General features: G+C 42.2%; 1 protein-coding gene across 1 annotated transcript in view; it reads right to left on the reverse strand.

Moving 5' to 3' along the window:
- Nucleotides 1-22,288, reverse strand: part of CHST15 (carbohydrate sulfotransferase 15) — a 47,523-nt gene extending 25,235 nt beyond the window's left edge. The window contains exon 1 of the mRNA XM_064464347.1: nucleotides 22,167-22,288. The gene's annotated coding sequence lies outside the window, so the exon portion shown is untranslated. The remainder of the gene's footprint in view (nucleotides 1-22,166) is intronic.
- Between the last annotated feature and the right edge of the window lie 441 nt (nucleotides 22,289-22,729).

Genomic DNA, 22,729 nt, shown 5'->3' on the forward strand with positions numbered 1-22,729 from the left:
TTAAATATGAGAAAAAACCCCTTCCCTGTGCGGGTGCCAGAGCAGGGGCACAGGCTGCCCAGAGAGGCTGTGGGGTCCCTTCCCTGGAGACATTCACCCCCCGCCTGGACGCAGCCCTGTGCCCCTGCTCTGGGGGTGCCTGCTCACGCAGGGGTGGGACGGGATGAGATCCAGAGGTGCCTTCCAGCCCCTGCCATTCTGTGATATTCAGCCTTTCCTACTCCCACATGAAAGAGCAGCATGCTGTTAAACTATTATAAACACACTTCAAGCACACCAGTAACATATTTCTCAGCTTGATGTCTAACTGTTTCTCTGATGTCAGTGGAGCTACAGCACTTTGTTTCCTCTCTTCACACAATATAATTAAAATGTGGAACTCATTGAGGCCAAAAGTATGAATGCATTTGAAAGACATTAGACAATTAATGGAGAATAAATCTATCAATGGCTGCTATCCTCAATTCCCAGAAGCTAGAAAGGGATGGGAGAAATCTATTAATATCTTTTTTTACACTCTTTCACTGAGCATTTATTACTGGCCATGGCCAGAGGCGGCAGAGAGAGACACAGGTATCTGGACCAGTTGAAGGTTTGAGCTACAATTGTCATGTTGGGCAGGTCACAACCTAAAACCATGGATGTGTAAGACAAGTTAGAAAATAATCCACCAACTCTCAGGTTTGATGGGATGTAGCCCAGCCAAACTGTACCCCTCAGCTACAACTCCCACAGATCTGCAGTCTCACAAACCACATTTTCTTTCTTTTTTTTTTTTCCCCCTGTCCATTCTCCTATGCTCACTCATGTCAGCCATCATGTCAAGGATTTGTATGTTGATGTGCTTATTAGAGCTGAGAATAACAGTCTCTTTTTCCCAAGGAAAAAGAGGAATCTTATTACTTCTCAACAAGAGAGAAAAACTAGAACTATTAATAAATGGAAACACAAGAGCGCTTCATGTTCCTGCTCTGTTGCTTGCTTGTTATGGGAAGACCTTCAGCTGCTGTGATGTCTGCCATTTCTCCGTGTGATGAGAAGCAGTTGCACAAGATACGTCAGCTGAAGCATCACCCAAAGCAGAAATGTGGAACATGTCCTCTGCAGCCTCCCTTCTTTTTTAAAAGAAAGCTACAGATGCTATATAAATAAGGATAAGCACCTTTAGCAAAAATTTTTTTAAAAAAAAGCTTAGGCAAAACATAATACTGTTGAATCTCATCTGGTCAGTAACTTCTGAAGGAGCACATGGCTCCTAATTTAATAATATCTGATGCTATTCTTTGAGTAGCAGCTATGTTGTTTTATGCATGGTCTCCTAATTGTTTCCACTAATCCGGGTAAATATTCTTACTGCCCAAGTGCCTTCCCTGTCAAATCAGGACGACTTCCTGAATTCAAGTTCTCAGTTTGAGCTGCTAATGTTTTTTGAAATCTCAGAGCAAAGCTGATCCCACACCCTCCATGAACACGCCAGAAATTAACTTCCCTTTCACTCTCAAGAGCTCCCGTGAAGACGGGACCGTCATTAGTCACAAAAACATGTGGATCTCTAAGTGAAATGCTGCCCACGGCCGTACTTTCCATGACTCACATGAAGAGGAATGAAAACATGAAAGGGCAGAGGGAGGCTGGTAGAGTAAAACCTTCATAAAATTTTCATATTAAAAAAAAAAGCAGTATTTAGTAGCAGTGCAGCACAGCCACGTAATTCCTCTTCCACTCCTCCATCACCCATTGCAAAGCAGCCCATGGCAGCAGTGACCAGCTTTCTCCCTGAACAACAGCAAGTCTTCAGCCTGTGCAAGATAAGTTTAGGACCTCCGGACAAGTAAAAATCCTGCAAAACTTTACCATTACAGATACTTTTTTAGCTATCAAGCTTATTGGAAGGGATAAAGATGGAACCAGACTACAGGCTGCACAATGGTTTTGCTCTCAGACACGGTCTCTTCAAAACAAGCTGAAGTATTTGTACAAGTGTAGTGAAGTATTTGTACAGTGTGAGGAAGTTCATCCTGCTAGTGGGCAGGTTGTACTGTTTTAATAAATAAACAGTACAAGTAATAAAAACCTGACCAAAAAAAAAACAAAGAAAAAGAAAACAAGCTCAGGAAAGGAGAGGAATAATTGTAGATTATCCTGCTTATTGTACACATTTGGCTCTTCAAATTAACATTTTTGGAAATAAACTTTGACTGAACTCACATCTATTTACCTCAGCGAAATCAGCAAGCTGCCAGAAAGAAGATGTGTCAATAAAAAAAAAAAAAAAAAAAAAAGAGAGAGAGAGAGAGAGAGAAAAAAAAAGCTATTGCAGTGGTTTAGAAAAGCAGCAGGACTCACTACAAAGCCCAGCAACCTCCTGCAGACTGCAGTTATGTAAATCTCCACTATTTACTTAAAAAACTAATTTTAAACAAAATCAATAAATGAAACTCCCAATAAATGATATAAACCCACTGCAAACATTTTTAAGGCGGCAATCACTTGAAAAACAGTCACATTTTAAAAGCTAGAATACATGGTCATAACCCATGGTTATCCATTCAACCTGCTGAACTACTGCTGAACACTTGTTCAAGAGTAAAATATTCTTTAAAGGATACAGTTCTGAAGCCTTTTGAAGCCAAAGAAAACCTCCTGAATCACCACTGAATCAGCAGTCTTGCCTAAATAACAACTGTGGCTTATTCCACAGCCCAGCTGGTTTCTTTCTCAAGATTTAATCCGAACACACTCTGCTCCTTCCTCATCAATATACTTCCAAAGCAAATGTGAGAATGGAACAAAAGACACCCTCCATTTGCAAAAACTCCAAAAACTCCCCTAAAATCAGCCTAACAGTAGTCATTTCAACCAAATAAGGACCCACTCTTATTATTTGTGCTGCAGTGCTCAGGAAATAGTTACCGAGCTTGAATCACCACTCAATTAGGACATAAACGCTGCCTGAATAAACAGATTACTGGAAGCAAGGAAAAAAGGGGAGGAGTGGGGAGGGAAGCAGGAGACTGTCCTGGATCAGCACGTTCATGCCTCCCCCCAGAAACCCGTTATTATATCTGAAGTCTTATGCAGTTCCTAGAAATTACTACGGTCCATCTTCTTGCGCTCCCAACACGCCACATCACGTTCTGATGCATTGTTTGATTTGCCTTGAAAATGTCAAAACAATAATTAAGTTTGATGTTAGCCATTTTTAAACTCTTTTTCAGCAGAAAAAAAATCACTGAAAAGTTTAACAACTTCTGTGTTGCTTTTTCTTTCTACTGCATCTGATTCAGTCTAGAATTAGACCCATTGTTTGTTTTGGGGCTACTTGCAGAATAAAAAGTCCAGTCAGGAAAATAAAACAGAACAAAAGCCAGCCAACCTATGGCCTACTGATAAACTCCAAACCACATTATCGTCTCCCAATTAGATCTAAACTAGCATACGGGTTTAAAAGATAACAGGCTGGTTCCTTCATATTTAAGGCAGGGATGAGATCTGGCCAACAGTTCCTCCGAAGTAACACCTGCCTCAGATCCACCCAAGGTCATTTTCCAAAAGCTATCCCCATGCAAGATCTATTCTGAAGGTTTTATGAGAGCTGAAGAGAAGCGTAGGGGTTTGGGGCTTCAGCATTGTAATGACATCACCAGAAACGCAGGTCCAAAAGCTCTGGAAGGAAAAAAAGCACCACTGCCAGCCGCCCAACCTGTGACGCCACGTGTCCCAAGCACCATGAATCCTTCACCCCACGTCAGAGTAGAGCTCACACCAACGTATTTAAGTCCTTCTTCTTGTACAAAACATGGGGCAAAATTCTGTTCTCATGTATTTGTAAGGATGCTCAGAGCAGAATTTTGCTTACGGTACACGCTGGCTTCTCAACTAGATCAAAACTTGCTGCCTATGATGTGCAACATCTCCAGCAATTCATCTTTGCACTTCTTTTAGCTTCTATTCATCTCACATAGTGTCTTGCTACAGAAACACTGACAGATTTATATTGAATGTGAAAAAATTGCACACTGTAGAAAAACTTTGTCTTTACATAGATTACCCCAGTGCATGTCTTCTCACAGAAAAGCCATTTTAAACCAGTTTCAAAAGGCATTATATGCACGGTCAAAGTTTATGATTTTTGGTTTTGTTTTGGTGGGTTTTTTTTTTGTTTGTGTTTGTTTTTCTTTTTTAATTCTCATGGTGACTGTAAGCAAGCTCCCAGTATATCCTTCACAGTCCTTGAGGTCTTCCCATGAAAACAGAGAATCCATCCTGTGGGGCTCACAGATTCCTCTCCCAAAAACCTGGAACTAGATTTAAAAGTTCTGGTATTCAGAATACAACCAGTAATTACATCTATTTAACAAAAAAAAAGTTGGTCCCTCATTAAAATGATCTAAATATACTAAGAGCCAGAAGAGAAATAAAATGCTGATGGGAGTTAACTTTTACCTTTCTAAGAAAAAGTGTATTCTCTTAAATCTCCAGAAAGACACCCAATGTCAAAAATAAGATGAAGACAGACATAGAAAGTTAAATAACTTATTCAGTGATTTAATGTTATTGAGAATTCTTCAGGTTGAATTTGCCATATTTATTTTCTTACGTTACGTAGCAGAAGAAAAAGAACCAAAGAGCTCACAGTAAAGGTACAGGAATCGTGAAATCCAACTTCAGGTGCACAGAGTGGAAGTGAAAAGGCTGGTCTTGCCACAAATGTTTTTATTACATTTTTAGTAAGATCGTACAGCTGTTGAAGTTTCATTCCCAACACAGGATATCACATTACAGTTATAGAAATTCTTACCTACGTGCTTTTTCAAGGAACAAATCACACTATCATCCCACAAATCAGCCAAATTCCTGTTATAAGTACTAATGCAACAGGGAAACGTGAAGCATGAAGGCTGAATCTGTTATGAAGCTCTTCCACTCCAGCTATTTTTATCAAACAAATTCAGGGGGTTTGGGGGTTGGCAGGTAGGAAAAAATATAATATCTAAATACAGCTCCTGTACGCCCTGCAGTCAGGCTGTAATCAAAAATAAATAAGTACTTATCTTCAGAAAACTCCAGAGACAAAGAGTTGGTCTAGTATTGACAGAGTTCACTTATCAAATGCAGGCTATTTTTTGTTACGTGTTTCTTTCTGACAGCTGCCGTTCTGCTTTATTTTCAGGCTTCCAGTTCAGCTTCATTGATTGAGTCTCTGGACAGGTATTGCTGTGATTTACTCAAATAGCTCTTCTGGAGCAACTTGCTCAATAGAGATATGGGCTCTCCCTTCATGCAAAGCTTGGTTTAATGAGGACAACATGCTCATTTTCATCACCTTATCTGAACACTCTGCTCTGGACAGCCCATTTCTCTGTGTCGGCTACAACATGAGGTTCGAGTGTCTGCCTCAGATTTAGGCATCTGGTGACCATACCTTTAAGGTTAGGTGAGATGAACACCAAAGCCTTATTGTGCTAAAGACAAATAAATCTTCACATTCAGAGTGCCAGCTGATTCTTATTTGAAGAAGAGATGGAGAGCTAGTGTAGCACAGTTGAATTTGCAGGAAGAGATCTTTCAGTGCTGAAGATTTATTTTAAGCATGGGTTTGTCTCTTGCATTGATTACTGGTCCAGAACCAGCACATGGAAGAAAAATGTTCTGAGAGTATTTCCAACAGTCCTGCCAAGCATTTTCAGCCTCGGCACGCTGCAAAATAGTGGGCATTCACAGTTGTGTTACTCTGATTACCATCTTTTTCTTTTTACACATTTGATTTTGCTTGATTTTAGCAGCTGCTACCTCAAGTTGATTTAAAGTGAGAAACATATTCTTTCCACCATCTGAAATCTAATACTTACTGCCACTTTGCAAACGGTATACAGTATGAATTGCTAAATCTTGTGGGTTGTGAGGGATCAGCTGCTAATTTAAGGCTGCTTTTGAGGGATGAATAACATTATACAGAATAAATAGAATATGCATAACATAATGCCTTCAGTGCCTGTTTATCTCATGGTGTACTAAGATGTCTTTGCATACAATAATGCAACCAACTGGTATCTACTAGAATTCATTCAATGTACCTTTACGCTTCATAAACAAGCAGTCTTTCTGAAGGGGATCGGTCTATGCGATACTTAACATTGCTTTAAATACAATATTGTCGTGACAATTCTAGAGCAATGTATAGAGTATATGCTAACAGCTGCTCATTTGATTTTTAGTGACTTCTGAGAAGGGATTTTCCTCCACCTCCAAACTGAATTTTCTCCATAAACTTTACTATCTTAACACAGTCATCTGAAATTTTCTGTTATGACTCACATATGGTACCTTCTCCCTGAGACATACATTAAAATGGACGGAAAAACATATCTCATCTGTACATAAGTACTGTGTAAGTACTTTTTCATGAATAGGGCATTTCATCTTTCATCTAGTGCTGAGTGGGTGAAAGGAAACATACACAGCTGCATCCTGAAAAGACAAACTCAGTATTAGAGTCTGTCATTAAAGTTTCTTGTAAATTCAAACAAAAATTAGTCAACAAAAACTATTCATTGAGGCCAAATCACAACTGTGGCTTTGTTTCAATACTTTTTAAAAAAAACTGCGTTCCAAGCTTAGTAGTAACTTTTATAAGTGTTCAACAACTTCAATTCTTTAAGCAACAGCACAGCAGATAAATCTCAGCCTATTAACATACCAAGAAACTACACACTTGTTCAAAAGTAAAGTAGATTCAAAGTCCAAGTGAAGATACCCAAAAAGGTCTAGGTATTCTCAAGAAGCTGCTAATTAGTGATCTCTGTAGGATAACACAGTATCACCAGATAAAATTCTTGCAGGTAACTTCTGGCTACGGTTAATTAAGCAAAAACTTTCTGGTGGAATATATGATATTGCTTTCAGCATCTTAGGAAAGTGTTTGTTCCACATAAGTCAAGCAACGTTTACTTACAAAGTCTCCTACCACTCTTCATAAGTGTTTCATCAAAGGCTTAGACTCCATCAATCATCTGTATCATGTGCCCTTTAACTACACCAAAGTGCTATAATTTTTTACTAACCGGCTTACAGGACACCATCATTCTGAAGATGTTTCTGCATGGCTCTACTCTGTTTTCCACTCCTATCAACATATACCTTCATAGGCAGAGCCCATACTTGATGTGGAACCTAATGCCATTTGATAATGGATTAAACACTCGTTACTGTCCTCTCATATCTTTAGATCACCACAGCTAAAGAGCAACACTTCTATCACAAACTTCAAAGAAATTCAAGTATCTTCATTTACTGATTTCCACTGGTACAATAAAGAGAATGAGTTGCATTCTTTCACCAGCCTCTCAGAAAAATCACAGCTCTCAATACCATTTTCATAACATGGTAAACTCTTGCCCAGTGATCTTGCAACTGCACAAAACCCCCGGTCTACAACAGTAATAACAAAAATTAAAAAAAAAAACAACTGTGCTATGAATGGGACCCAGTAAGTAAATACCGTAATATCCAAAGCAATAATAAGATAAATCTGTTCCCCAGCCACTGAGCTGCTGAATCCCTTGACTTGACTGTATTCCTGCAGGCTTTGCCTGCGTTTGACTTCAGTATACTTGTTTTCCACTTGGAAAGAACACAACGACAAATACATTTCCATGCTTTACACTGCACTTAGCTGGACTGCAGTTTGTAAACAAACAAGATAAAAATCTGAGAACTTTCTTTACTGGATTTCCATGAAATGAAATCAGGAGAAAAAAAAACAACCCAAACGAAAAACCCAACTCTGCATAACGATGAATGGACCAAGAAAAATTGGCAGGCGCTCCCTCACACCCCTCCTCTTCGGCAACATTTTCGGCAACATAAAGGCAACATTTAGCCTAGCAAACTAGATGCCCTTTATTTGCAGCGCAGAGGCAATCCGAGGCAAGCTCTCTAAGAGATGTTTTTCCCAATGGAGATGTTAAGTAGTTAACTTCGGTTCTAGGGAGACTGTCTCAAACTAGCCGTCCGCTTTTCTTCTGCTTAAACTGCAGAAGGTTCAAAATTCACTTTTTAAGGCCTTGCATTGAAAAATTGAAAAAAACCGCCACCCTTGATGGAGCTCCTTGATGGCACAAGTGCCTAATTCACATGGTGGTCCTTATTGACCCCTACCTAATCAGCACTAGGATGCTATACAGGGATGCCTGGGGCCGGGATGCTCTTGCTTGCTCTGTGGGACAGACCATCTCCTGAGATGGCCCAGAGGATGCAGTTTTAAGGAGAAAAGCTGAGCAACTGTTCTCAAATGCTCTGCTCCAGCCAGAAAGCTCTTGCTCTGCTGAAAAATCCCTGTGTCCCTGGGGGCAGCAGGGCACAATTCAAGTGAACAGCAGGAGGCAAAATGAAGTTTTATTTTTAAGCAGCAGTGCTTATTGGTATATTTGGTTCTAGACAAGTAGAGGAGTCATTTAGGACTTTGCAGCTGAAATCAGATAGACACTAATCCTGGAACTCGGGATCCACTTCTTGAAATAAACCATTTACTGAAGCAATTCACAGAAGAAATCTAAAACGACACAAACTCTGTCAACTGCAGTTGGCAGCCAGCTTTGCAAGAACAGATGCGTGACTGTTAATGATAACCCAAAAAGCTTAGTTTCTAATGCAGAAAAATTGAAATAGAACGTTAACATTATAAAACTCTACAGAGAACTAGAAGCATCTCCAGAGTGCGCCTGACAAAATACTTTGCTCTAGCAGAATTAACTTTACCCAAAAACCATCTCCTGCAAAAATACCTCCCAAGTATTGAAATGCATTTCCATCTCTTAAATTTCTCTGCTGCCAATAGTGTTTACTCTACCTTGAGTCAAATACATGAATCTTTGACTTAATGAGATTAATGTAATAACTTGGTTTAGGCTGCTAATGCATTCAAAAAGCCTTCAGACACACAGGAAACTAAGATGGCATCAAAAGTATATGGATGCATTTGAAGGTGATATTATTTGTGTGAAATGAACTAGAAATTCCTTGATATATGTCTGCACCAGGGACTACGCTGAAATAAAAGCTTACTAGGGTGTCTTAGGACTGCAAGAGATGGATTCCGAGCCTATTTATGGTTTCTAAGCACTATCAAATAATAATACCAAAGAAAACCCCTAAAACACTGACAACAAGTGACACCACAAGCATTCTAGGAAAGCAGCATTCACCTCTCGAAAGTGGCATCCAGCCACTACAAAACAATAATAAAATATATACATTATATGCAGATAACAGTATAGAAACACGCTGCATTTCTCAGCGGAAGGGTGCGGTGCAGCTGATGCACCAAACTGCAGCTCCAGAGTCAATGGTTCCTTTAGTGCCTCAAGTTCAGAGAAATGTGAAAAATGGTTCCAGAGTGACCTATTCTATCAATAATGCTACTGAGTCACATCTGCTTTTTTAATGCTCACCAAAAGGAGCAGTATGGCTTCAGAAATAGGGCATTGTAGAAGCTGGCCTGTGCTCAGTTTCCTTTAATGCTTTCCACCCTCAAAAATGCTGTCAACGAAACATGGTATTTGCCACAAAAAGCCATATCAAACATTGTCGTCTACAAAGATCACTCCACACCCGCATCTAAAGACAGCAACATGCAATAAAGTGCCCCAAAATGCCATGTCTTCCATCAGACCTTCAGGAATGCGGCTCAGCAGCCGGCAGGAGCAGTTTGGACACTGCAGCCCCTCCACCCTGCGTTAAGTCCTCTGCCACGGAGGTCCCACGAGAGCAAAGCTGCCCCCACCCCACCAGCTCTTGCTTGCCCCTGGCTTCAACAGAAGCAGCTCCGACACCAGTTCAGCAGCCTTGTCACCCAGATGCAATCCATGAGGCCGGGCAATGACGTTGTCAGCCAGATTGTAGTCTTCATTGGGTTTTTTTAATCATGGATTACTGTGGTGCTCTCCCCACAAGTAACATCCACCCATTGGCAACTTAATTGTTCTACGAGTTCCTCTCTTTGCTTATGCTTTCGAGGGGAAGTTGGCACCTCAGCTGTGACAATCCCCTTCTGCATCTCCAATGTGCTTCCACAGAGAAGGTCCTGCTTTGCACAGCTGGAGCAGAGCTTCAACCAGACAGAGCCGACAAGGGAAGGCGCCCAGGGATCCGCTCTTTGGCCCTGATGAACAAACTCTTTCCAGCAGACAAAAATGGAACCTGCTATGTGAATAACTGAGCCAGTCCTGCCACTTTTATAGTGGTTACTTCACCAGTATGTGGAGAAATTAGGCATGCTAGAAAACCATTCATCCTAGGTGTGTAAGAGAAATTATAGCCTCACCACTGACCATTTCATTTAATTTACAACTTTCTTGCATGTTTAAATCCTGAAAAATGCCTTCAGAGTCCAAAACATTTATAATCAAAGTAAGTGACTTCAGAAGTTCAGAATAATCTAGAAACCCAGAAAATTTCACAGTTGTTCTCATTAAGTGAAAAAATAAATTATATGCTGATAATATACCTGAGTTTGTTTATTGCATGGCTCAGTGTCATAAATTAAACTTTAATAATAGCAAATCAGAATAAAACCTTACAATTATATGCTTTTTATTCCTTTACACGTGAAAACTTGACTTTGAAGTTATTCTTACTTTTTCTCCTAAAGGTTACTTGTACAGGGCTAAGCTACACCAGCAAAACTGACCTGGAACAGACAAAATGTATTCTGCAAAACGGAACATTTATAAATAACATATGTATTATTATTTCATTAATCTTTTCATACAGAAGCTTCTGACCAACCTGAAAACTGATTAAATGACTAAAGGCAGTAGTTTCACTGCAAACATTCATGCCATACACAGCAGACTCAAGGGGATGCTAGAGTGGTCTCAAATGTATCTCAAAGTTTGGTTAACATCCGTGTGCATCAGACCCTTGGGGCATGGACAGTACTTACTTTCTTGGAGTAACTCCCAACAGCAGATGTCAGAGCGCTTTTTAAAGGCGCTTTTCGTTTTGTGGATGACAAAATGACAGAGTACTGACATGCGTTACCTATACTACCATATGGCACAAAATGGTAGAAGTCCAAGAAAAATCTAGGTCTCCTAACTCACCATCCAGAATCCCATTACACAGGGACTGAAGGACTTTGAACAAAATTCAGATATGCATTGTACAAGACAGAAAGTCACTGGCAATCCCATTTCTAAATAAACAATCTAAGGCAGACGGCATTGAATTTCCCACAGTAACCATATTAAACGGGGCGAATTTCAGTCCTTCCATAAGCTCAAAAGACAGAGAAGGTAATTTTTCCAAGCTCTCCTAAGCTGCCGTCGCACTCCCCATCTCAGAGCCACGCCGGGTCCCCACTGCACAAGGGTGGCAGTGAGCCCCTGCCGGCGCCAAAGCTGGCAGGTGGCATTTTCGGGAGCAACGGTGCAAGACCTGCAGCTGGGAAGTGAAACCCTCTGTCTCCGAAACAACTCTCAGTTCAGAAACAGGAGCCCTTGTTATTATAATTGATTTCATACTAGCTGCTAAAACACTAATTTGCTCCATTTCTACTAGTTAAGGAGTGCTTTGTTCGCCTCTATTTTTGCCAAAGTATAGAAGAAAAAGGTGGGGGGAGAAGTCTGCGTCATGTACTCTGCCTGCAGTTAGTGAATGCCACGCTAGAGTACATTTTTCACCACAGATGAAAAATGAAGGTAGGGAGTCTTTCAAAACAGCTGCTCCTGAGGACTCAAAAGGAAAATAATTTGGAGAGCAGCCCTCACATCATTCACTCGGAGTGATGGATTTACGTCCTCCAACCTGCATGAGATCCACAGAGCAACTATGGCTCCATCCCAAATTGAAAACTGAGGTAGAAGACACATTTAAAATGTAAAAAGAACCAACAGCACTGCCACTGGGGGGGGGGGGGGGGGGGGGGAGAAAAGGGAAAAAAAGCACTAATCATTACCCTTCAGGAAATCACTCAATTTTCAGTCTTTCTGCTTCAAGTCCAGAAAATTAAATTTCCCTTTTCTAATGGTGTTGCCTTTGGGTACAGACCGAAAAATAAATGAGCGCAAGGCTTATGTGACTGTGGAGCAGAAAGAGGCTCTGCACCTGTCGATTTAGCATCTCTGGTAACAGGAGGAAAAAACCACCATTGCAGACCACGACCCAGGTCACCAGTCCGTTGCTAATTCCCACTGGCGAGCAATTAGCAGCCTCATCCCGCTCCCTGACACCGTTCACGCTCATTGGGGTCAGGAAAAACAGCTTCGCGCTGGGTACCAAGTGTTCCTTTTCCACTTTAGAGATGCATCCCCACCTATCTGTATTTACACTTTTCTTTGAAGCCTTTGGACCCCAAGGATGAATTGCATCGTTCTATCGGTGGATGCTGTTCCCTGATTTTAGAAGTGGTCCTTCCCCTCTCTACATGTACTTCCACTTGCTTTAGGTCCTGCTTGATTTTAAGATTCATCTCACTGCTTTTAACTTGGCTGAAGATGAATATATATTTAAGCCATGGGTGAAAGTGTCTTTAATGACAGTACAGTTCATAATAAAACTGTCCGTTCCATAAAGTGTGCTTTCATCCTTTGGAAAATTTAGTAAGCCTATTAATTATTTTCTTAAAGACTGAATTTCAAAATGTCACTGCTGACATTTAAGGCTCATAAAAAATGCAAGTCTATCTTATCTGTGAGAAACAAGTCTGTACAGTCTATTTTAAGACGAAAATATTTATCAAGGAAGACAGTTGCCAATTACAAATACAAACAGAAACAAAGCCACTTACAGCAAGTTGCTATTTTTTTTATCTTTTACATACCAAGGACATATTTCTCCCCAGCACAGTGGTGCACGAAGTAAGTGACATCTGGTGGCTATATGCTGTAATATAATGAGGCAACTCATTTCGATGCTGTTAACCAATTCAAATTTTAAGTTTACCGCTTCTCAGTAAAGCTTTTTAGATGTTTTATTTATTTATTTTGACAAGATACTTCTGAGACCTCTACGCATCACAGTCCCTATGCATGGTGACAACCACTGTTATCTAATTAAAATGGGATTGTCGTATTCACTTCAGGAAAAGCTTGACTCCAGAAAGGAATGAGCAGGGCATAGCAAAACAGCACTAAGATTTAGCTGGGCAGCACCATGAGAATCGTACAGAGCCAGGCTGTAAGAAAAGGCTGCACATAATTTTGCAAATTAAATCCTTCAACTCCTCAAAGTAATTAATATCAACTCAGGCTTCTCTGAATTGTTTTTTCATTTGATTTTAATTAAGCAAAAAAGAAATAGCTGTGATTTCCATTCTGAACTTAGCAGCATCCTTTTACAAACCCGAAACAGCCTTTCCACTTTTCATACCTTATTGATCCTCAGCGATGGTCACATCTAATCCATCCAAGCCTTCTGCACCTAAACCTGCACTCCAGACGTAAAGCAATTACAGCTCCCCTTCTAACTCCTACAGGCCACAAATAAAGTTCTCTTTTAGAAAGCTATAAGCCTCCCTTGGATAATTAATAAATATACTGTCAGTCAGCTACAGTTAAAATTACAAAATTGCTAGCATTGCAATTCCAAGGCTTGTAACACCAGTTTCTTCAGTAATAAGTATTTACAGAAAAAAAATCTGTAAGCACTATCTAACAGATATCAGATGAAATATAAACAGACTCTAAATATTTATCAGCAGAGGAAGTTCAAAAATATCCCAGCAAAAATAAAGCGGATGGAAGGCTAAATCCAGAGCCATTGGGTGTTCTTCAAAGGATGTGCTAGGAGGAACTTCATTTTCAGTTTGACATCGTTAATTCAAATTAATTCCTTCCTCCTATTCAATTGCTACATAAAAATCCTTGATGCCAAAAGGACAGAGCTAAAAATGTCCCTAAAACCATGCCTGAATGCTGCAGTTAATGCAAAAGACTGCCCAAACTCCTACCCACACAACGCAGTAATGTAATACTTTATTTAAAGAATTAGACTTTGGGGCTTTCCATCACTTAAGGCTTAAATATCCTTAACGGGAATGTCTACCTGCACGGTCAGCTTCCCCCAGCACTGAAATGGGCACCCGTCTGCAGTATCTCAATAAAAGGGGACCTCCAGGATAACACAGCTACTGATATATTATTTCAAAGAGAAATATTATTTCCCTTCCACTTACTCTCACCCCCACCAGGCATTATCTTCACCTTAAGACTTCCTGGCCGAACTAAAGACCATACGCACAGAAAAGTACAGCTGAATGACTTGAGCTCCAGCCACTCATCAAGCAGAAAACTTTTTAAGATCCCATTTCAGTTTATTTTATTTAAATCCTGGCATGCTGAAGTCAGCAGGAGGACCTTTCATTGACTTCAGTGAAGCCAGAGGTTCACCCTGAGAATTGCTGTTTATCTCATTTGAAACCCTCAAGTTTTTTGTTAAATGCAACTTAATGATATTTGCTACTTCAGAATTATTTGTTAGCTTTAAAAATACTCAGAGAAGGTTATTAAAATACCGCGGTGTAAAATTCTTAATGATTATGGCTGGAATATTTTTGTTTCAGTAACAGGCACACAAATAGACATAGTCATAAAGTTTCCGTTCATTTTCTAATACTGAAAAGCCTTAGAGAATCTAGGAATTGTGATAGTCCAACAAAAATCACTCATATTTACATGCTTACCTGTATTTTCACAGACATTTTTAGTGCCTTTTTTTGGTGTTTTTTTTTTTTGTCATTTATTATCCAATGTCCTAGTAAAGCAAGATAAAGAACCGGAAAACTGGATAGATTACTACACCCACTTAATGAGTACCATTAAAAGAAAAAGCTATCAAAACTCAGCAGAAGCTTTTTATGCATTCCCCTGTATTACACCAAAATGAGTTATTGCAACATTGTAAGTCTGATATCAAACAAGAATACTCATTTTTTAAAGCTGTATACAGAAATAAGCAGTAGGTGACTTCAAGCCATCTAAGGAGTATATTTTACCCAAAGAGTTTCTGAAATCTATTTTTTTAAAGAAAAAAGCTAAAAGCTGCTCACTGTCAAGTACTAGGGTGTTACAGCAGACCGCTGGTTAGGTTTACCAGCCTTACCACTAGAGCCACACACTTTATCGAGCGGAGGACTCTGAACTTCTCCAAAACAACCAGAAAGCATTTTCAGTGCCCACAGTTTGGAGGAGCCAGATTCTGGTCCCCCTTACACCAGTGAAAACCAACAGCTGAATTACTCTTGGCCTACCCTAATGCGAGAGAAATCCACGTGGGATTTCCATGGATACCAATATATTTTCCATTTTACTATGCTGTGTATTTTTAATTTTGCTGATCTCCTTATCAGTGTTCAAAAATCATCTCTGAAGAGTTAAAACACTTCAGTATTTAAAATAGCCTGATGTTAGACAAATGAATTTTTCCTCTTTCCTATAGCGAGAGGAATGAGCTTAGGTTCCACTGTTCCCTCTGTTCACCTCTCACATCTCATTTCTTGTTGAAATGGTTTTAAAGCTGGTATAAATAGCTTTGCAAAGTAATTCTAATACTAAATGTCAAAAGCGATAGTGGTTTCATTCTGATTTATCCTTATCTGTTCCTCAGGCAAGTGAATCCTCAACCTGAGATACTGTTTTCATAGCTCTATAATTTATGAAATTTTTCATCTAAATTATTTACCTTATGAAGGGCTCCGATGAGTTGCCCAGGGCATAAAGCTGTAATACTCAATGCTGAAGTGCTCAAGAACAGGTTTTTGTCTTTCTAAACGAAGAGACCACCACTGTAACTCATGTTGTAATTTCTGTTGGTACCCTTTAATGCACAGCAGTGTTTTTACCCAGCCTCTTTATCTGACCTCTGCACTTGTAATAGATGCAGGTACAACCCAGATATCACAGCGCTACCCCAGGCTAGAGCTCCAGGGAGCCACAAAACAAGCAACGAGTCCCTGATCCTGGAGCACAACCTCACAGTGTGGGCCCGTATTCCTTCAGGGAGCTGAACTGGCATCGGCTCTGCCTGGGCTCGAGACCTGATGTTACCCATGCAACCTGCTCCTCTTCCACTTCAGCAAAGCAGCATCCAAAATCCCTTCCAGAAATGGCCCCAGGACATTTTCTCAGGCTTCGGCAATCAAGCCAGAAGGATGAACTGTACAGCAGCAGTCCTACAAACGCACTAGCCGACGACTGAAGAGGAGCACAACCGCTAGCCTAACATGGTGAAACAGGTCTATGAAAAGCTGAGCTTTCAGAGAGTTCCTTGAAAATCCTGGAAATTTCAGATTCATTGTCCATTTATTTTACATTAACAATATTTATTTAACATTATCTATTTAACATTATCTACACAGCTCATCGGGAAGACAAATTTCTCAACTAACAAGTAGCCAAAATTGAAGAGGCTGGAGAGGAATATTAGATAAGGCATTTGATGGACTTGCAAAAAGCGTTGGTTTTAAGACCTGTTAAAGTATTTTCAGGAGATGAAGCTCCCCTGTGAAGAGCTGGCCCTGCAGGCAAACTCATCTCATTACGTGGCATACACTCCTAATAATCTATTAAACTATCCTCCTCCACTTCCTCCCATTTCTAGCTTTACACGGCCAAACCTCCTGGCTGCACCAGACAAACCGAATCCTTCTCCTTCTTTGGATTAATAAGTTCTAGCACCCATAGGCCATTATCTCCTAGCTTAGGCACAGCAAGGTTAACACTGGGCTCTCACATTCAGATCATGTGCAAAACCTTCCAGAATCCTGATTTCTATCACTTTTTTCCTGAGCTCTCTCCTATTTGTTGGCACCTCACTAATGATTTGGTGCCAGATCTGTAAGTACTTTAATTAAGTGCTTTTTTCCCCCATACTGCTCCAAGACCTGAACTTTAACTGGGCTTGTAGAGCAGATAAGGACATTATCATCATCAATCATCTGAAATCATCCAACATTGCAAACTCACATCTAAAATGCTGCTCACTTCCATAGCACTCTTTCAACATTACCATCTATCAGGCTTCTTCCACCCCTTAAATACATGTTGCAGCTAAATCTTTTCTTATTTTCCCTATGCATCTTACAGAGGTTTGCAGTTTTTCAGAGCAGTCTTATCGTGTTTCCTCTGTACATCTTTGAACCTTACATTTTATCTTCACTCTCTTTGTTTGATCTTGCTCTTCTTCCCAGTTAAAACTCACCTGTAACATGATGACTGCTGTTATTTGGAAGACACATCCTTCCCTATATTCCATTCAATCCTGAGAAGCTACCACGTCTAACAAACTTGGCAGACTTAAGGCATGCACCAATATAGGCAAAAAAATAATAATACAAAAGTCTTTTTCAATCTCATCAGTTTTTCTAATTTTACAGTAAGATAGCAGGGTACACTCACCCACACTGAACATCAAGGGTTTTTACAGGGAAAATATCTCCTTGTGAAACATATTTTTCCCTACTGGAAGGCGTGAGGCAAATGAAAATGTCAGTTTCAGTATTTTGCTATTTAGGTGCAGATCTGCACTTTGTACAGTGAGGAACGACCTGCCTCAGATACAGAGTTGGCATAAAAAAACCACACTTATTTATAAAATGGTGTGCATATTTGATGATCCAAAAGACGGCACATTATGTTTTAGAATACAAAGTGCGTATTTAGTAGTTCGGCATATATAAGAATAAAGGCCTGTGTCACTTCCCTACCTCTCCATCACCACATTTCTTTACATGACTGTTCATTTCAAAGGAAAACCATTACACAGAAGGCAGGCGCCTTGGCAGCCAAGTGCCTCTCGCCATCCCTGATGCTGCAGGGGCTTTAGCTTTCTGCAAAGCAAGGGAGGAAGGCTTGTTGCACCAGGAGCTCCAAAAATATTTCTGGAGCTGGGTTAGCTTATGTGTACTACCTCATTTCTGGCAAGTTCATAAGGAAACCAGCTGGCCTGCCACCTGAGAGATTTGGAAAATCACAAAATCACAGGTTGGAAGGGACCTCAGGGATCATCTAGTCCAACATACATTTCAGCCAGGTCAAGCTACTGTGGGAATTTTAAGGAGCTGGATCTGGGAATGGGAAGAGGCAGGGCAACGGGTTGGGGTTGGCGAGTCTGTGAGCTCTGGCGTGCTGCCACAGGGGGACAGAGCGCGTTGGGACAGAGCCTGCCATGGACCACTCACTCCTGTTCGCATTCATCGTCACATCTGGTCTCTCACCACCACCACAGCTGCCTTGTCACTGCCATCAGCCTCCAGTACCCAACTGGACATCATTTTCCTTTCTGTTTCTGCTTGCTAGGTATCAGGCGCATCACCTAGTTACCTCTTCTTCATAAGGATGCCACGCTCCTTAAAACTGGTGCTTACAAGCCACGCTCAACAGCTGCTGGAAACCAGGTGTAACATAAATTAATAAATATTCCATAGCAAAGCTACATTAACTGCTTGCCCCTAAAGTGCTGTTTAGTGGTATGTCAGGCACAGCTGTGTAATCAAAGGATTACAGTGCTCCCATTGCAACGCGCCTGCCGCGCTCCGGCTCCTCGGTAGCTTTCCTGTCTCCCTCGCATGTAAAAACCAAGTCGAGCAACCAGGACAGAATTGTAATCATGTCTTTCAGCCCGGGAAACACAAATGAAAAGGTCGTAGGGACAAACAGCCAGTGTGACGGTACAACACGCTTTCTGTTAGGTACATGGGCAGTCCTACATATTTTTAAGGGAATGGGTCAACAAAGCTATATGTAATTAGACAATTTTAGGGAAACTGCTGCATAAGTGGAGAGATCAACATAATTCAAGCTGCTTTGAGATAAGAACTTGTAGAAGCTTACAGATCCCTTCCCCTCGCGTGAATAGCTGTATTTAGACTCCAAATCTGGCACCACACTTCACCAGTGAGAAAAACAGTGCACTTCACTAAATAACATAAATAAACAAGAAATATTAATTTGTGGGGGGAAGCAGCGAAAAAAAATGCTCTCTTGTTGGGAATCTACCTTGTTTTTCCACAGCACTTTAGATTCTTCCAGCTGAGCAACATACCTCCAGCCAAGGAATATGGTGGGAATTCAGAGTTATCCCTCCCTATGCAAGGTATGGAGAAAAATAGGTGGGTTAAGGGAAGAACTGAAGCCTGAAGCCAGCGATTAAGGGGCAATTAATTGACAGGAATTAATTAATTACCCAGTTCAAACCAGGGTGAAGCTCCTGCAAACTCCATAGGATGTCGGAAACTGAGTGATTCACATCACCTGAGTATCCAGGGCAGCACTTAATGGTTTAATAGGACATTTCCTTGGAATGCCTGATTGTGGGACATATGGCCTTGAAGGATACAGTAAGGGTAAGTAAGGCTTGGGAGGGAGAGGGATATGTTGGCACCTGTTTAAGTCACAGCTTTCTTCACCCAAGTGGTGTATCTGTACCAAAAGAGGAACACAGTTGGATGGTTGACCTTCCTAAATCAATATGTCATTTAGGCAAGATCAGGCCGCTGCTGCTAGCTTGCTCCAGAGAAAGTATGTCAGAACAACGTTCAAAACACTGAACTTAATGGTTATACGATGCCGAGATACAACTTCTTAAAATTTTGCTCCTATGAACCTATGAGGAAGCACTCAGCATAGGAAAAGTAGTTATTAATAAGAAGGATTCCCTTCCCAGTCAGCAGAGGAATTTGATAAGAAATCTTTATTGGGGGTGTGGAGGGCTTGTAGCACCGTGGTTAGCAATTCCTCATGAACTTCACAAGAGTTTACCGTCGTCCACCTAACAACTTGATATTAAACAAATACTTTGAGAGGTACTTTTGGGACACAGTCTATCTTTAAAAACACGTGCAATATCACTGAAGTCACCTGGGCTACAAACATATTCTTTGCCCACTGAAACCCCTGGTTCTCATAGAGCTCCTGCCACAGGTTGCTTTAAAATAATGCTGAAATATAGGCAGTATCTTATCTGAATCTCTATGATTATGCCTACATAATCCCATCGTTGCTAATGCTGCTAGTGGAATACATAACTTCATCCTTCCACTTCAACCACATGAAATAATCCAAATATGAGAGTCTGCTTCAACCTTCTCATTTACAGTTTCCAGATATCAACCTTGAGTTTAGCAAAGAAGATAAAATCCATTACTGTCTGCCATTGCATTAGTGGAATTAAGTGTTTTGTCATGTAAATCTCCACCGTTTCATCCTGTTCCTGTTACAAACCACCAAATGTAACAGTCTGAATTTGAGATTAGTCCTTCTGTTACAAAATCTGAACCATAAAACTCTTCTGTTATTGATTTCAGAGCTACATGGTGGCCACACTTACAAACACAGGATCTAAGTGCCATTTAGGAAAAAAAAAAAAAAAAAGAAAATACGGTGGTTTCACTACTAAATCTTCATACAAGTAGTTTCCTCTTTTCTGCATTCAAATTGATTTTCTTTCTTTTGGCACGTGAAGAGCCAGAGGAACCCTTTGACTCAATGCCCAAGGGTGAAATGGCACCAGCAGCAGCAGAGAAGCTCTCAGGGCAAGAGACGTAGGACAACATTTTAATCACTGACAAAAAAAAAAGCTTCAAGACAACTATTCCATTAGTATTGTCTGTTTACAAGTGAGTGAGTGTGTGTGTATATATGTGCGTGTGTGTCTGTATATAACATACATATATCAATGTATATAAATAGCATAGGTATAAGTACATATGTACAGCTTATGTATATGTCGCAACCTGTTATTGATAGCTATTTCCCTTTTTGCCAGGGTTCAAGTAGACCCCTGTCAGTACCAAGTGCCACGCTGTTCCATTTTGTTTGCACAAATGAGTGTATATGATTTTCAGTTAAACCTTAAAAATATTTCGTCTTCATGAGCAGTTCCAGCAAACTTTGAGTTTTAATCTGTAATCAGCTCAGCTGACTACACTGCTTTTTTTAGTCACAAAATACAAAAGGCACGTGTTTGTTCTACAGGAGATAATAATGATTTTTTTTTCTCGTTAACAATTCAAGAAGTGAAACCATTCTTATGCCACATGCAAGCAAATCAATATGAAGAGAACTTTAGGCCATAGAACCATATAATAAAAAAATATTAATACCTTTCCATATCTGAAAGTTTGGAAGGTGTTTAGACACACCATCCTAGAAACGTTATCATTTATCCTGTCAACCTACAAATCGAGCTGTGCCTGAGAAAGTCAATTCACTGCAGAGTACGGCTGTAGTATTCTAATGAAGTAGCACAGAAAAAAAAAAACCCAACAACATATATGACACCACCAAAGTTCAGCTGATGAATTGTTGCTTAACAGACTCTAACCATAATAACCCGTCACTGAACCTTGACTGCATTCTCAGCAAAAGCATGTTAGGAAGCTATTTTTAACAGCCAACAGCTTGCATTTAAGAAATACCCCTCTTCAACTAAAAATATGCAACAGTGAATGGCAACATCCATCCACGGCTTCATTCTGGGTAGGATGCGCTGCCGGAATTCCACGAATCTTTCCGAGACCGCCGCGTTACAAGTGCCTTCTCTCCCAAAGCGCCGCAGGAGCGGCGGAACCGGAGCGGTCCCCCGGCGGCAGCGGGGATGCGCCGGCACGGGCAGCCCGCGGAGTGACAGCGACTTGCCTTGTCTTTGTGCTCTTCTCCTCCTCCCCGGAGCACGAACCTGCTCGGGGGCACGTTTGAAGAGAAGTGTGTCCCCCCCCACCCCGCCTCTCGGCTCGGCACCGGGGGATGCTGCACCCGGGGGGCGCCCCGAGGTGCCCCAACCGCACCCCCGGGACCCGCTCCCGGGATTGGGGGGGGGGGGGGGGAGGGGAACAGGGGACACACACACACACATGCTCCCGACCCCCCGTTTGCCGGGGCGGCACCGCCAGGCTGGAGTAAAGCGGGGGGCAGCCGGGGGTGGGGGGAATCTCGGCACCTCCGGAGCCGGCTGCCGCGACGGGAGCACCGCGCCCCCCGGGGCTCCGCTCCGCCGTACCCCGAGTCCTGCCGAGCCGAGCCCTACCGAGCCGAGCCCAACCGAGCCGCGCTGCCGGCTGGTCGCCCAACTTCCCGCAAAGTCCCGCCGCCTCCAAACTTGGGGATCCGCGACCCGGGGACACACACACACACACACCCCCCGCGCCAACCCCATCCCGGCGCACCTACCTCGGCCGGCTCTGCCCCGGCCCCGCCGGCTCGTCCTCCCATCCGCGCCCGCCGCCTCCGCCGGCTCTGCCCTGCGGGGGGGGGAGCGGAGGAGGAGGAGGAGGAGGAGGAGGAGGAGGAAGGAAGGAGGGGGAGGGAGCAGCCCCGCGCCGCTCCCCGCCGCGCTCCGCAGCCCGGGAGGAGGCGTGCTGCCGCCGGGCTCGCCTCGGCGGGGGCGGGGGGTTCCCAGCCGTGCCCCCGGGAGGGAGGGGGCAGAGCCGCCGCCGGGCTGCGGGGGTCCCGCCGGGCATCGCCCGCCGCCGCTCGCCGGGGCCGGCGGCACCGCCATGGGCAGCACCAGCCGCCGGCTGGGCTTGCTCGGAAGCTTTGGGAAGGAGCTGGGCCGCTCCTGAGAGCGATCCTACAGCAAACCCGAGCTGTCCCAGGCAAACGGCGTTCAGGTGGAACCAGTACCCAGGCTGCGGTGGGGCCGCCGGAGGTCAAGCCGAGGAGACGCACTGCTCCTACGCGGCCAGGTCTCCATCGCTCTGAGCAGGTCAGGCACCCGCGCTGCAGAGCTTGCG

The sequence above is a fragment of the Phalacrocorax carbo genome, chromosome 12, assembly GCF_963921805.1.
Source record: "Phalacrocorax carbo chromosome 12, bPhaCar2.1, whole genome shotgun sequence".
Taxonomy (NCBI): domain Eukaryota; kingdom Metazoa; phylum Chordata; class Aves; order Suliformes; family Phalacrocoracidae; genus Phalacrocorax; species Phalacrocorax carbo.